Source organism: Patella vulgata, chromosome 4 (assembly GCF_932274485.2).
Source record: "Patella vulgata chromosome 4, xgPatVulg1.2, whole genome shotgun sequence".
Classification (NCBI taxonomy): domain Eukaryota; kingdom Metazoa; phylum Mollusca; class Gastropoda; family Patellidae; genus Patella; species Patella vulgata.
The window spans coordinates 7328541-7341508 of record NC_065882.2 but is presented as its reverse complement, the minus strand read 5'-3'; positions in this window follow the sequence as shown (position 1 = coordinate 7341508).

Genomic DNA, 12968 nt, shown 5'->3' with positions numbered 1-12968 from the left:
TTCAATATATCCGACAGTCTAGAGAGTTGACTATAATTAATAAATGTCTAAATAATGATTTTATAACATTTGAAGCCAAAAGAAAGATCTGCAATAGGCCGATTTAGCTCTCGCATAATGCATCTTCAGAGCATGACAGTAGAAATTGCGGCTAATTTAGATGGTGAGTAAGTTCATCTGTAGTTTGTGACCCCACGATTGGATAAAAAAAAAATTAGATACGAGTTATGCAGTTTGTTGATACAAGTCCATAACCGTTATTACTCAACAGGTCGAAAGTTTTCAGCATTGTTTATCTTATTGTTACAATGATAAAACTAACCTTAGGCTACCTGTTCATAGTTAATTGTACCTAAATATCATATACTGTCAATAGGAAAAACAGTCTAAACACAACATAACAGTTAATAACACTTACAGTAACCTTGTAAGTAATACTGTCAACATTTTAAATATATTTTTACAGTACAGATAGCAGCTTTAAACAATGTAGTATGGTGATTTCGATTTACTATAATTAGAGGATTTACAAACTTTTGCAACGACTACCAAAGGATTAACTTGTTCAGTTGTTGGATCTTACACAATATAATGCACATTAATGTTTTTCATATTGATGGAAATACATGGGATATATATAGTGATTTGGCTGGTTAAATCGTAGTTTAAGAAGTGTAACACTATTTGTTATTTTAGTGATAACAGAGATCAGTTTAGTATATATATATGATTTATTTATATCAGGTATATAAAACAGCTACAGTTACATACATACAACATGAACTAAACTACATCGGGAACTTGACTTCTACAGGAACACATATAACAATATTAAATCCACCATTCTGCCTCTCTGCCAAGGAAGCGGCTGAACTCGGGTGAGTCTATACGCCGGTCTCTCCGTCCCTCTCTGCTCTGTCTAGTCGTTTTTAGTTGTCTACTTTAACTGTCATTGAACTCCTCATTATATACCCTCGGACAATAGATAACTCATGATCATATATGCGACTGTCTCTTTTATCTCGTCGTGGTATGCTTACTAACTAGTTCGTATTCCTTTGAAGTAATGCGGAGCGTGTGCTCAGATAATATGTAGTTTGTAAATGACATATGGGATTAACTGCATGTTTAGTTAATTCATAGCCAATCCGTGCCTTAAGAGAAGTTTATACAGAGTTGAAAAGTCAATATCATATATTATCAAAAATCAGCTGAGGTCATAAAGTTCTAAGCACCTAAATGAAAGTTATAGAGTGCTTTGATACAGAAGGCCTATAGTGATATTACATACTCATAACAAGCAAATCAGTTATATTACCAGTTAACAATTCTTTATTTTTTATTATTTATTTATATACTCTTCATATATTATATATTATCAAAAATCAGCCGAGATCATAAATTTCTAAGCACCTAAATGACCGTTTAATTTGATGAAAGTTAAAGAGTACTTTGTTGCATTTCCTATCATATCCGTTTATACTGAGTTGAAAAGTCAATATCATATATACTCTTCAAAAAAAGTAGGGGATATTGAAATGCAAATACCTATCCAGGTTGTGATATGATAAATATTCATGGACACTTGACATGCTTTGAGAGTTATGTTCACAGATGAAGACCTTTTCGCCCCAACAGAACCACTGAGCTCCATGTGCGACACACAATACCGCCATACACGTGGGAGGGGTTCATTGTCAAAATTAACACTTCAAGGTTTATCCTATCCATTTTTGCTTTCCGATCGGTTCTTGCATAAGATTTTCTGTTTAGCGTATCTTTGCTTTAGTGTGTTACGTTTAATTTGCAATGAGACATCTTCAACATGTTGAAGGTCTACGTGCTATTGGCATGTTTCAAATGGGTTCTACACAGCGAGCAGTAGCCAACATGCTTAATGTGACTCAGCCTGTGATCAGCCATCTGTGGAACCGGTACCAACAAACACACAATGCTGATGATAGACCTCAAGCCCAGGATCGATACATTCGTACACAGGTCCTGCGAAATCGAGGACAAACGGCCCATCAGCTTTCTGTAAACTTGTACCAAGTTACAGGAATTCGAGTTACACCCCAAACGATTAGATTAGAAATCGGCTACATGCAGCCCATTTGCATGCGCGACGACCACGTGTTGTGGCTCCATTAACTCGCCAGCACATGGCAAACAGGCGTCAATGGTGTAGGCAGCGTCGAAATTGGGGTAATCATCGATGGGCGCGTGTAATGTTCTCAGATGAGTCCAGATTTACCCTGGATTTCACCGATAGGCGTGCTCGCGTTTGGATGCGTGTAAATGAGCGTCATGCTAACGTTAACGACAGCCAGCATGACAGATTCGGGCGTAGGTCTGTTATTGTGTGGGGAGGAATCAACATGACTGGCAGAACGGACTTGCATATTGTTCAAGGAAGGGTCACTGGTGTGTACTACCGTGACCACATCCTGCCACCGATAGTTCTGTCCTTTGCTCAACGTGCAGGTCGACGTTTCATCTTTCAAGATGATAATGCCCGTGTCCACCACGCTCGTGTCGTGAATGACTTCCTCCAGCGTCACCATATTGTCCATATGCCTTGTTCAGCCATGAGTTCTGACCTTTCCCCTATACAACATGTCTGGGACATGATCGGGAGATGTGTTCATCGACGTCAACGCTGCAAGGATTGGCCGTGGCACTGCAAGAGGAGTGGGTCAGATTGTCACAAATCGTGATTGGACGGTTGATTAGGAGCATGCCACGACGAATTGCTGAATATCTGAGGACTGGTGGAGCAATTACTCATTATTAAGACAAAAATCAAAAACGTCCATTTTCACTTTTGACAATGTATCTCTTTTGCGAGTGAAATGGGGCCATCAGATAAGCCGCATATGAACTGTTTATGTGTAGGCAATTGGCCTGTTATTAGCATACACTGGTTACCTCTAATAAAAACAGCAGTGCATTTCCGCAGTTTTGTATTGTTTCTGAATATCCCCTACTTTTTTTGAAGAGTACATTATTTTTTTTTATACTATGATTACGTATGCTATAATATTTGGACAGATCATGGGTTAAGGTCTATAAGCATGTACAATTGGTTATGCAAGTTTGTTATTAAAATCACCATAGTTGAGTATCGTGGTAGTTATTCCTGTTATTTATTACAAGACATAATGTTTGGTGGCTACATTATGTATACTTCATAATATCTCATAAACTACTTTTATTTTTGGAATGATCATTTATTACAATCTTAAAGCTGCGTTCCCAGAAAAGTATTTATCGGGTGGTTATTTCCAATAAAAGTATGGCAAATTTGGTTTATATGGAAAGTAGAAATATCCAATCTTAATAGAAAAATACTGGATTCCCTGAAAATCACTCATGGAGCGTATACAGGACAAAAATGTAAGGGGTTTCCCTAATCCACAGCCCAACGATTAGGGGTGTCTGCACGCGTGACGTCGTAGGTTGCACGCAGAGATTGGGCGCTTAATGTACATTTTGATAAACTTTATGAACAATTAGACGTATATAACACTTTCTGAGATAAAAATTGTAATAAATAGTCAGAGATTAAAGACAACATCGTCTTGTGTATGCAATTAATTCTTCCTCCGATTTCGCTTGCGTTGCTAGGTACTGAGAGGTAAGTCACGTGACACAAACATGACCTCTTTTGATCGACTTTTTTTTATAGCCAGGGTGTTCCCCGACAATTGCAATGTTTTGAAAAGGATTTGAAGCAAAATTATGATAAATTAGTTTGAATATGTTTTTATATCATCAAATCACCCAGTTTGTACCCGGGAATGTATCTTTAAGTAAAGTTGAATTAAGATATCATGATTGATAAACGTGATGTAACTAATACATAGGTTCCCAACCTTTTTTGGGTGGCGACCCCATTCCAGACCCAGGATCAGATCGCGACCCCTCGAAGATCAAAGTCACATTTTATTATGAAACATCACTTTTATTATTGTTTACTTATTAAAAGTCTGATAACAAATTATTGATTTTTTTAATCAGTGTTATGGTTGCGCCTGTTTTTCAGCGACCAGGTTTTCAATGCTTGGCTCAACGCCACTCAGCGCGACAATCATGTCCCTTTCTATTTCAAGCCGGTTCCTAAATTTTGTTTTTATCACAGCCATTGTAGAAAAAGACTGTTCGCATAGGTATGACGACGGGTACGGCACGAGGAGCCGTGTTGCATTCTTGGATAGACGTGGATAGGATTCAAGCATTTTGCACCAGTAACTGAACAAATGAAATGAAATGGGGTTTAACGTCCTACTGTTCTGCTTCGAACTGGGCTAATGAAGACGGGCATGCGCCATACAGTGTGTTATGAGGGAAATTTTGCCCAGACAGCAGCACTACGGCCTACACTTATATCGAATTCCAACTGTCAAGGGATCTTTTACGTGCACGCCAATGTGTACACCGGGCCTCGGTTTTTCGTCCCATATGGATGAACTTTCTCGGCCAATGCAGGGATCGAACACCCGACCTCCGGGCTAGCGAGCCAGCGTCTTACCCACTTAGCCACCGTGATCCCCCGTAACTGGACGAAGACAAGGACTTGTACAGTGATTTAGCTCCGGAATCCTGCTGCAGTCTCACGAGCTCCTCTTGAGCGATATCATCGTCGGTGATGGCGTCTAATGGTGCACTGTATGGGTCTCGGACCACGGTGAATGACTGGAAGTCGAGCTCGGGGAAGTAGTGTTCGAACTGATCGATCAGTGACTGAAGATGTTCAATGAATAGATAAGTTTTTTTCAGTTGAAAAACTCACGGAAAAACAATAGAAAGTGTTATATATACTAGAGAAGTATTTATTTGCACGAAAATTGGCAGCGGCAAGTCTCTTTGTTTTGGAAATTTCCAGCAGCTTTGACATGGAACGAACCTTGAACTTTGCAACTCGATTATCACAGGTAGATATTTCAGTTGGTATTCGCGATGATATTTTCTATCGAGGAATCTGAGAGGTCTAGAGCTGGGTCCTAGACCAATCGAAATTAGTGACGAAATATGTAGATTGTAGAGTGTTACGTGAAGGCCTTGATCAGATGTACGGAGATCAAACCTTCTTTTGAAGATGTATAGATAGATTACATGAAAAGATAGCATTTTTTAAAAAGTTCTCAGGCTAGTCCGCGACCCCACGAAAAGTGCTCGCGACCCAAGTCGCGACCCAGAGCTTGGGAAACGCCGAACTAATATAATGACAATGTCACATAGTATTGAAAATTCAATTTGATATAAATAGGATGTTAAAAAGAGTTATTTCCCTTTAGTTCCAAATGTGCAAAAATCAGAAATAGGTACATTGATTAAGCCACGTTTGCATCATTGTTAAGTTTTTACATGCTATTTTGAGAGGCAAATCATTTTATTAATTTAAGTTCTAAAGGGTGACACTAAGCCATTATGAATTATTTTGTGTCATTGAGAGGGCATGTTTATTGTCACAGGAAAAACTATTAACAAAAATATACAATATTTTTTTAGGTTACGCTATATTTCAGTGGATGAAGAGTTTGTCTGAGGTTAAGGAGATCTAATTGAATTGAATTTAATTAGTTCTTCGCTGGTTGGTTTATAACCAGGCACTTCAACCGGGCTTGTCAGTATGCGAATCGGCGGTCCATTCTTACCTGGAACAGTGCTGTTTTTACGTATAAAGATTTTACCGTCTCTGGTCCAAAAATCAGCAATGACTTGTATGACCATCGTGTTATACTCGCTACATATGCTCTGTATCTGGTAAGGTCTTCATTAATGTATCATTAATGTAAACGCCTTTTATTGCAATATGAGCCATTTTCCTGTTCGTCATGGTAAGGACTTTTGTTTTGTAACTTTTGAGTCGAACTATTATCTGACCATGCTTGTTATCAATATTGTTTGGACCTAGGGAGTTGTCAATAGTGGAAGGTACTCTCAACATTTTACCCTCAACATTTTCGTTTATTTCGTCTTTTATTCTGCGAATGCAGCGTTTACGACTGTAGCTCGTCACACTTATCGTGCACAGTTGCATTTAGATGGAGAGAGGTTGAGGCTAATTGTCATTTTAAGGAGGAGCGACTTGTTTTTTATATTCAGCTTGGACGATCTGTTCTAGAAAGGCTTAATAGCGTCCTCCACTTGCCTGCTATGAAAGGATAGAGCAATTTGACGGGTAAGTGCCTCCACGGTTTTGTCAAAAATTTAACTTTCCGGTTCAGAGTGAGTGTTCATAGATGATATAGGTGGGCTTTTTTCATTAGTTTGGTCCAATATTGAGGTTGATGAGATGGGTTCTATAAGTCTAGTCTGTTCATTGTCAACAATGCCAAGGAAATTAATAAAATCAGAGTTGGTTTGGTCAGTTTGTGACGACATGTCAGACAGAGCGTCAACTTCATATTGGTGTTCAGCTGTACGGTTATATGTTTTGTCATCACCATTCCCAGATTGGGTAAACATTGATTTTAAATTAGATTGTTTTGTTCTTTTCAGGACAGATTCAGAAAAACTTTATGCTAGTAATATCTCTCGTTGCATACCTATTGGCGAGACAGTGTTTGTTCTTTTCCTGCTCGGTGTCGGTGTTGCTGGGGACGCCATTGAAAATGTAAACAAACCAGTGGATAATAAATACGATCGAAAAACTCACTCTTTTGGTTGTTTTTTAGTTGAATCGTTTATGTTTTAATTCATTCACATAACACTATGAAAGCCGATTTTTTACTTTAATGTAGATTCTGTAAGAGTTTCTTCATGTACGAGCAAAAATCCACGCAGCGAAATTAACCGTGCCTTAGCGTGACGCCATCCCTGGAGTTGGTGTCATCACCTGAAATGCGAAATTGTCACAGATAAATATCCATAATATGCATACTGTGCATGGACACTCAAGAGTCTATCTTTGATTAGTATCATTCTCAAAGAGCATATCTTTGATTATTATTATTCGTATAATACATGTACACACCGAGCGACATGAGAACAAACCTTACAATATTACATACCAGAGCGACATGAGATAATACCTTACAGTATAACATACCAGAGCGACAAGGGAACACACTTTTTAGCACAGCATACCAGAGCGACATGAGAACAAACCTTAGAGTATAACATACCATAGCGACATGATAACAAACCTTATAATATAAACTGCCATAGCGACATGAGAACAAAGCTTACAATATAACATACCATAGCGACATGAGAACAAACCTTATAATATAACATGCCATAGCGACATGAGAACAACCCTTACAATATAACTTACCAGAGCGACATGAGAACAAACCTTATAATATAACATACCAGAGCGACATGAGAACAACCCTTACAATATAACTTACCAGAGCGACATGAGAACAAACCTTATAATATAACATACCAGAGCGACATGAGAACAATCCTTACCATATAGACATGAGAACAATTGGTGATGACGAAACTAGTTTTTTTTCTTTATTGCTGGTGCCACATGAAATGAAGTTAGGTTTAACGACTGGGCTAATGAAGACGGGCATAAAGTTTGCCCGGGCTGCGGCACTATGGCCTACGCTTATATCGAATTCCAAAGGATCTTTTATGCGCACGCCAATGTATACAAGGGGTCCCGGATTTGCGTCCCATCCGACAGCTGTCCTTGTCAGGCCTTCCGTCCTACACCTCTTACAAGGTGAAACCACGTCCGAAAATCCGATGAACTTTCTCGGCCAATGCAAGGATCGAACACGCGACCTCCGGCCTAGCGAGCAAGCGTCTTACCCACTTAGTCACAGTGCCACATGAGGTCAGAGGTCATACGAGCGGCCTTTGACACTATGACGTTAGACATTTGATTAACCAATCAGCGTTGATGTTTCTTGTGGGTTACCCACACATCAATGCAACTCACGCCTACTCATTGGCTAAGCCCCCACATCAATAGGAACGTGGGTTATAACAACTCTTCCAGATCCGAGTGTAGTGTAAAACGAAATTTTGAACTATAAAAACGAAACGAAATAGGATCTGTGTTTGGTGGTTGGGATGGCCTAGTGGTCTAGAGTGTCACGCTTCGGCCTCTAGCTAGCCGGTCACCTCTGACTTGCGGTTGTGGTTTCAATCACTGATCTGAGCGTATGTGGCTTGGGGATAGGGGCGCCTTCTCAACCTCGTGGGTTTACTCCGGGTACTCCGGTTTCCTCCCATAGGAAAGACCACTGCGCGTGTGCTAAAATAATGAAAACTTGTCTGCGATATCACCTTCGGTGAAAGCGGACGTTAAACACTAAGAACAGGATCTGTGTTTTAATCAGATTGATGAGCTCTCTGAATGTGAAGTGGTAATTGTAGCATATCTAACAACCTTATCTGCATAAAGATGAAACTATCCAGATAATACTCAGTACTAAAATTGTCAGAACTACTACACGGTAGGTCATGTTCGGCCAAGTTCGGCCAAGTTCGGTGTCTATTATTTAGAGCCATTTTATTGAACACTTTGTTAAACAATTCCATATTATAACGCACCATTAAACAATGACTCCATTACAATGTAGTTGAATAGTTCAACAATCGATAACTTCCGTGACTGTCTCTCAAAACCTTTATAGAACCCCCTGTCTGTATTCTTCTATATTGATGTACAACCTGTATGATAATATATCGATGAACGTCAATACTTAAACATTAAGGCAGAAATGAAATGAAATGGGGTTTAACGTCCTACTGTTCTGCTCCTAACCTGGGCTAATGAAGACAGGCATACGCCATACAGTGTGCTATGAGGGAAATTTTGCCCGGGCAGCGGCGCTACGGCCTACTCTTATATCGAATTCCAACTGCCAAGGGATCTTTTACGTGCACGCCAATGTGTACACGGGACCTCGGTTTTTCGTCCCATCCGAACGACTAGACAGCTGTCCTTGTCAGGCCCTCCATCCGGCATCACTGACAAGCGAGAACCACGCCGGAAAATCTGGATGAACTTTCTCGGCCAATGCAGGGTCCGAACACCCGACCTCCAGGCTAGCGAGCCAGCGCCTTTCCCACTTAGCCACGTGATTCCCCCACATTAAGGCAGACAGCGTGAAAAAAGCAGTTTTATAAATGGTTGGGTCCTAGTTGCGGAACAAGAGGAGTCATCTACAGTGTCGGATTTACCTATTGGCTTGGTGTTAACTATTAGCTCTTTACGGCATAACTCCATGTTAACTCCGTATAATACTTTTATTCTTCTAAACATATCATGTACAAAACCCCGTATTGGCTTGTGTTGTGGGAGCACTGGTCCTGGATTGACAAATATCGTTTTGATCCCGTCTTTTAACTGGTCAGATCTCCAACCTCAAAGGGTCGGCCCCATCGCCCACACACTATGACCTGATTGGATAATCTTCGGCGAAAACAAACTGTGCTCTGGTTAGTTAGAGAGTGTTAGCCAACAGCTATCTATAGGCGTTGGCGCCTCGACTGCACCATCAAAGGAGATGATTACATAGCTGGGCTATTATTGCATAATGCCAGATAATCGTTCTGTACAAATTCTTTTACAAACCATTTGTCATACATAACTGAGGCCGACCATCTGGTAAGGAATTAACAATCTGTCATGAGTGACAACTGGCGTGATAAGGAATTTTTTTTTAAAATTAATCCCGCTTTTTAAGAATTATCAGCAAATTAAATAATATAATTATAATATAAACAACAATAAGAAAAGATTAAACACTCATTAAAAGTCATATAAACAAAAATCTGTAAAAAAAAAAGAGGCCAAAAAGAACAAAACACTAATTTAAAAGTTATATATGCACGCTCGCCATTCTTTTCATTTCTAACCCCCGGAGGTTCTCATTTGGATGAAATTCACCCGAAAAAGCTGGATCAAGTCTATTTTTGTGGCTTCCTCTGGCAAGTTTCTTTGATTATTATAATTTTAACACAGAGAGCATTGCTACCATAGATGCGACAGAAAATGTTTTTAACGTCCATTCGACACAAATTAGGTCATTTCGACACTAAGATGTTTCAATTTTATTTCAATAATTCGCTTGCGCGTAGGGGTCTTTAGCAGTCGGAGGACCCGGGGAAAACTCACGATCCTACCCCCTTTCATGTACAACCGTGGAATTGAAACAAGGGAATGTACGGACCTTTTCTATTTTTCTCGTTTTCCCTTCATTAGCCCAGTTCGGAGCAAAACAGTAGGGCGTTAAACCCCATTTCATTTTTTTTCAATTAGTGCCGTTTTAATGGCCATCGGTTCTGCAGTGTACACAGAACGATGTTCTGGTAGCCTTTTGCTAGTGTTCAGCTTTGCTTTAGGTATGTATATACCATACCATGTTGCCCCCTTGTAGAATCATTTGATCCATCTGTATATATTTTGAGATGACCAGTCCATTTAGAGCCTTTGTTTGTGATTTCAGTTATGTGCTTGTAATTAGATCACTTAATTTCCAAGGCGGTGTGATGGGGAGGGTTTTTAGCTCGATAAAATATCATTTGTTATTTACCCAAATGCTATGGGTCTAGTGGTCTTCCTAAAACCTACCCGCCTGAATTGCTTGAGGCAGTTGTATGTTTGACATCTTTCTTTTAACATCTGTAGCTTGTCTCAATATTTGAATGAGAGTTCCTCTCGCCTGAGATCAAGCGGAAGCAACTGTTCTGGTCTCTATAGCTTCCCTAGTCTTACGGCTTTGTATTTTATTCAGCATGCTCCGTTGAATGTCACCTGCGTTAGCATAAGCAAAACATCCGTAGTCGATTACCGAGAAGATTAGTGCTCTGTATGAGTTCATGGGTCCGCTCCCAATTGTGTCCCTTTGATGTATTTCATAATATTGAGGGAGTTAGGTGTGCGGTTGACAATGCCGAACGTCTCTGATTTAAATTCTCGTTTTGATCCGTTAAAATTTAAATCAATTTTCCTTTTGATATCCGTCCAATGCAACAACATAACTATTGTCTTCCCTTCCTATATTTCGAAACCCCACTCATTTGCCCAGTTTTTAAATTTGCTCCAAAGTATATCGCAACGAATCTCGAATTTTCCCTATATACTCTGCTGATTTCCAAAAAAAGCTACACCGACTTGGCATCCTTATATGACGTATTTCATTCCCATTTAGCTTTGTTGGTGGCGATATGAATTTAATGAATCGTGAAGCATGTAGTGAACATGTTTGAGATTTTGTGAGACATACAAATAAACAGAATGTCAATACATTTAACTTAACTAGATAACTGCTATGGCCGAATGGTTAGCACGTGCGCGCTGTATCATAAGGCCTGTCATTGGGTCAACTGGCGTGGTTTCGAATCCCCGGTTGTACGTGACAAGGAGTAGGGTCGCCTGTCCAACCTCGTGGGTTTTCTCCGGGTCCTCCGGTTTCCTCCCACTGCTAAAGACCCCTATGCGCAACGAATTATTGAAATAAAATTAAACCATATCGTAGTCCCGAAATGACCTAGTTTGTGCCGAGTGGACGTTAAACCCCATTTCTCTCTCCCTCTCTCTCCCTATCTCTCACACACACACACCCACACACACAAAATCAGAACAAACAATTGAATACATAATTGTTTAGTAATCCAGTAAAGCGCTGGTTCGCTAACCCAGAAGTTTCCATGAGAAATACACCCATCATCATCATTAAAGAAATAAAAGCAGTTTTAACGTGCTACCATTCTGCCCTACAAGAGAGAGAGAAATGGGGTTTAACGTCCACTCGACACAAACTAGGTCACTTCGGGACTAACATATGGGTTAATTTTATTTCATTAAGTCGCTTGCGACGTACAAGTGGGTAATCGAAACCACGCCAGTTGACTCAATGACAAAACTTAACCAATCGGGCAACCTCCACCCCACCCCCTTACCCAAAGAATAATAAAGAATCACAGCAACCGAGAATATTAGCTGACTACTGTGGCATTTGCCGTGTCCGAACGCCATGCATTTCTATTTTATGTACAATGGAAAGCTAATGGAGGACGATGGATGTATCGAATTGCTCGTTCCTTTATTTGAAGGTGGGGATGGATGGTCGAATGGTTAGCATGTACGCGCTGTATCAAAAGATCTGTTATTGAGTCAACTGGCGTGGTTTCGATTGTACGTGACAAGGAGTATAGTCACCTATCCAACCTCGTGGGTTTTCTCCGGGCCCCCCGGTTTCCACCCACTGCTAAAGACCACTAAAACGCGCATGCAAATTATTGTAATAGAATTGAACCATGTATTAGTCCGGAAATGACCTAGTTTGTATAGAGTGCACGTTAAACCCCATTTCCCCCCTCTCTCTCTCTCGCTCTCTCTCTCTCTCTCTCTCTCTCCTTTATTTTAATCTATATTATAAACTTGATTTTATTGAGTATCATTTGAATTCGCTTTCGCTTTATCGTCTCTGAATTATTCAAATTCAAATATATCTATTGATGTATAACATGATGGTTTAAAGGTATCTTGTATTATTAATATAGCATGACCACGGTGGTCAATCAGGGAAAGTTAAAGATGTATATTTCATAAGATTTAGATAAAGAGCCGACAGTTCTCGCAATAATAGTTTAAAAAATAGATAATGAAAGGGAATTATGTTTAAAGTTTCAGTCAAGTTACTTCATTCTGAGAGGAGTTATCGTCGTTTACAGAAGATCTTAGTCTCGATGGTCATTTTTGAATTAAATCATAAATCTGTTAAAAATCAAAACGGTCCGAAGTTATGGAGAGTTGATTATGGGCGTGGTATGTAAATACATATCGCATTGAATTTTTATAAAATTATTATAAAATCTCAATATGTTTCACAACATTCAGCATGGTTAACCATTAGCGATAAAATCTCAAAACGTTTCACTACCTTCCGCATAATTTAATTTTGGCGATTAATGTACATGGATGATAATTTGGCAGCCATTTGACTGTGACTCAAAAATTTCATTCAACTTCACATATTCTTTGAAACGGT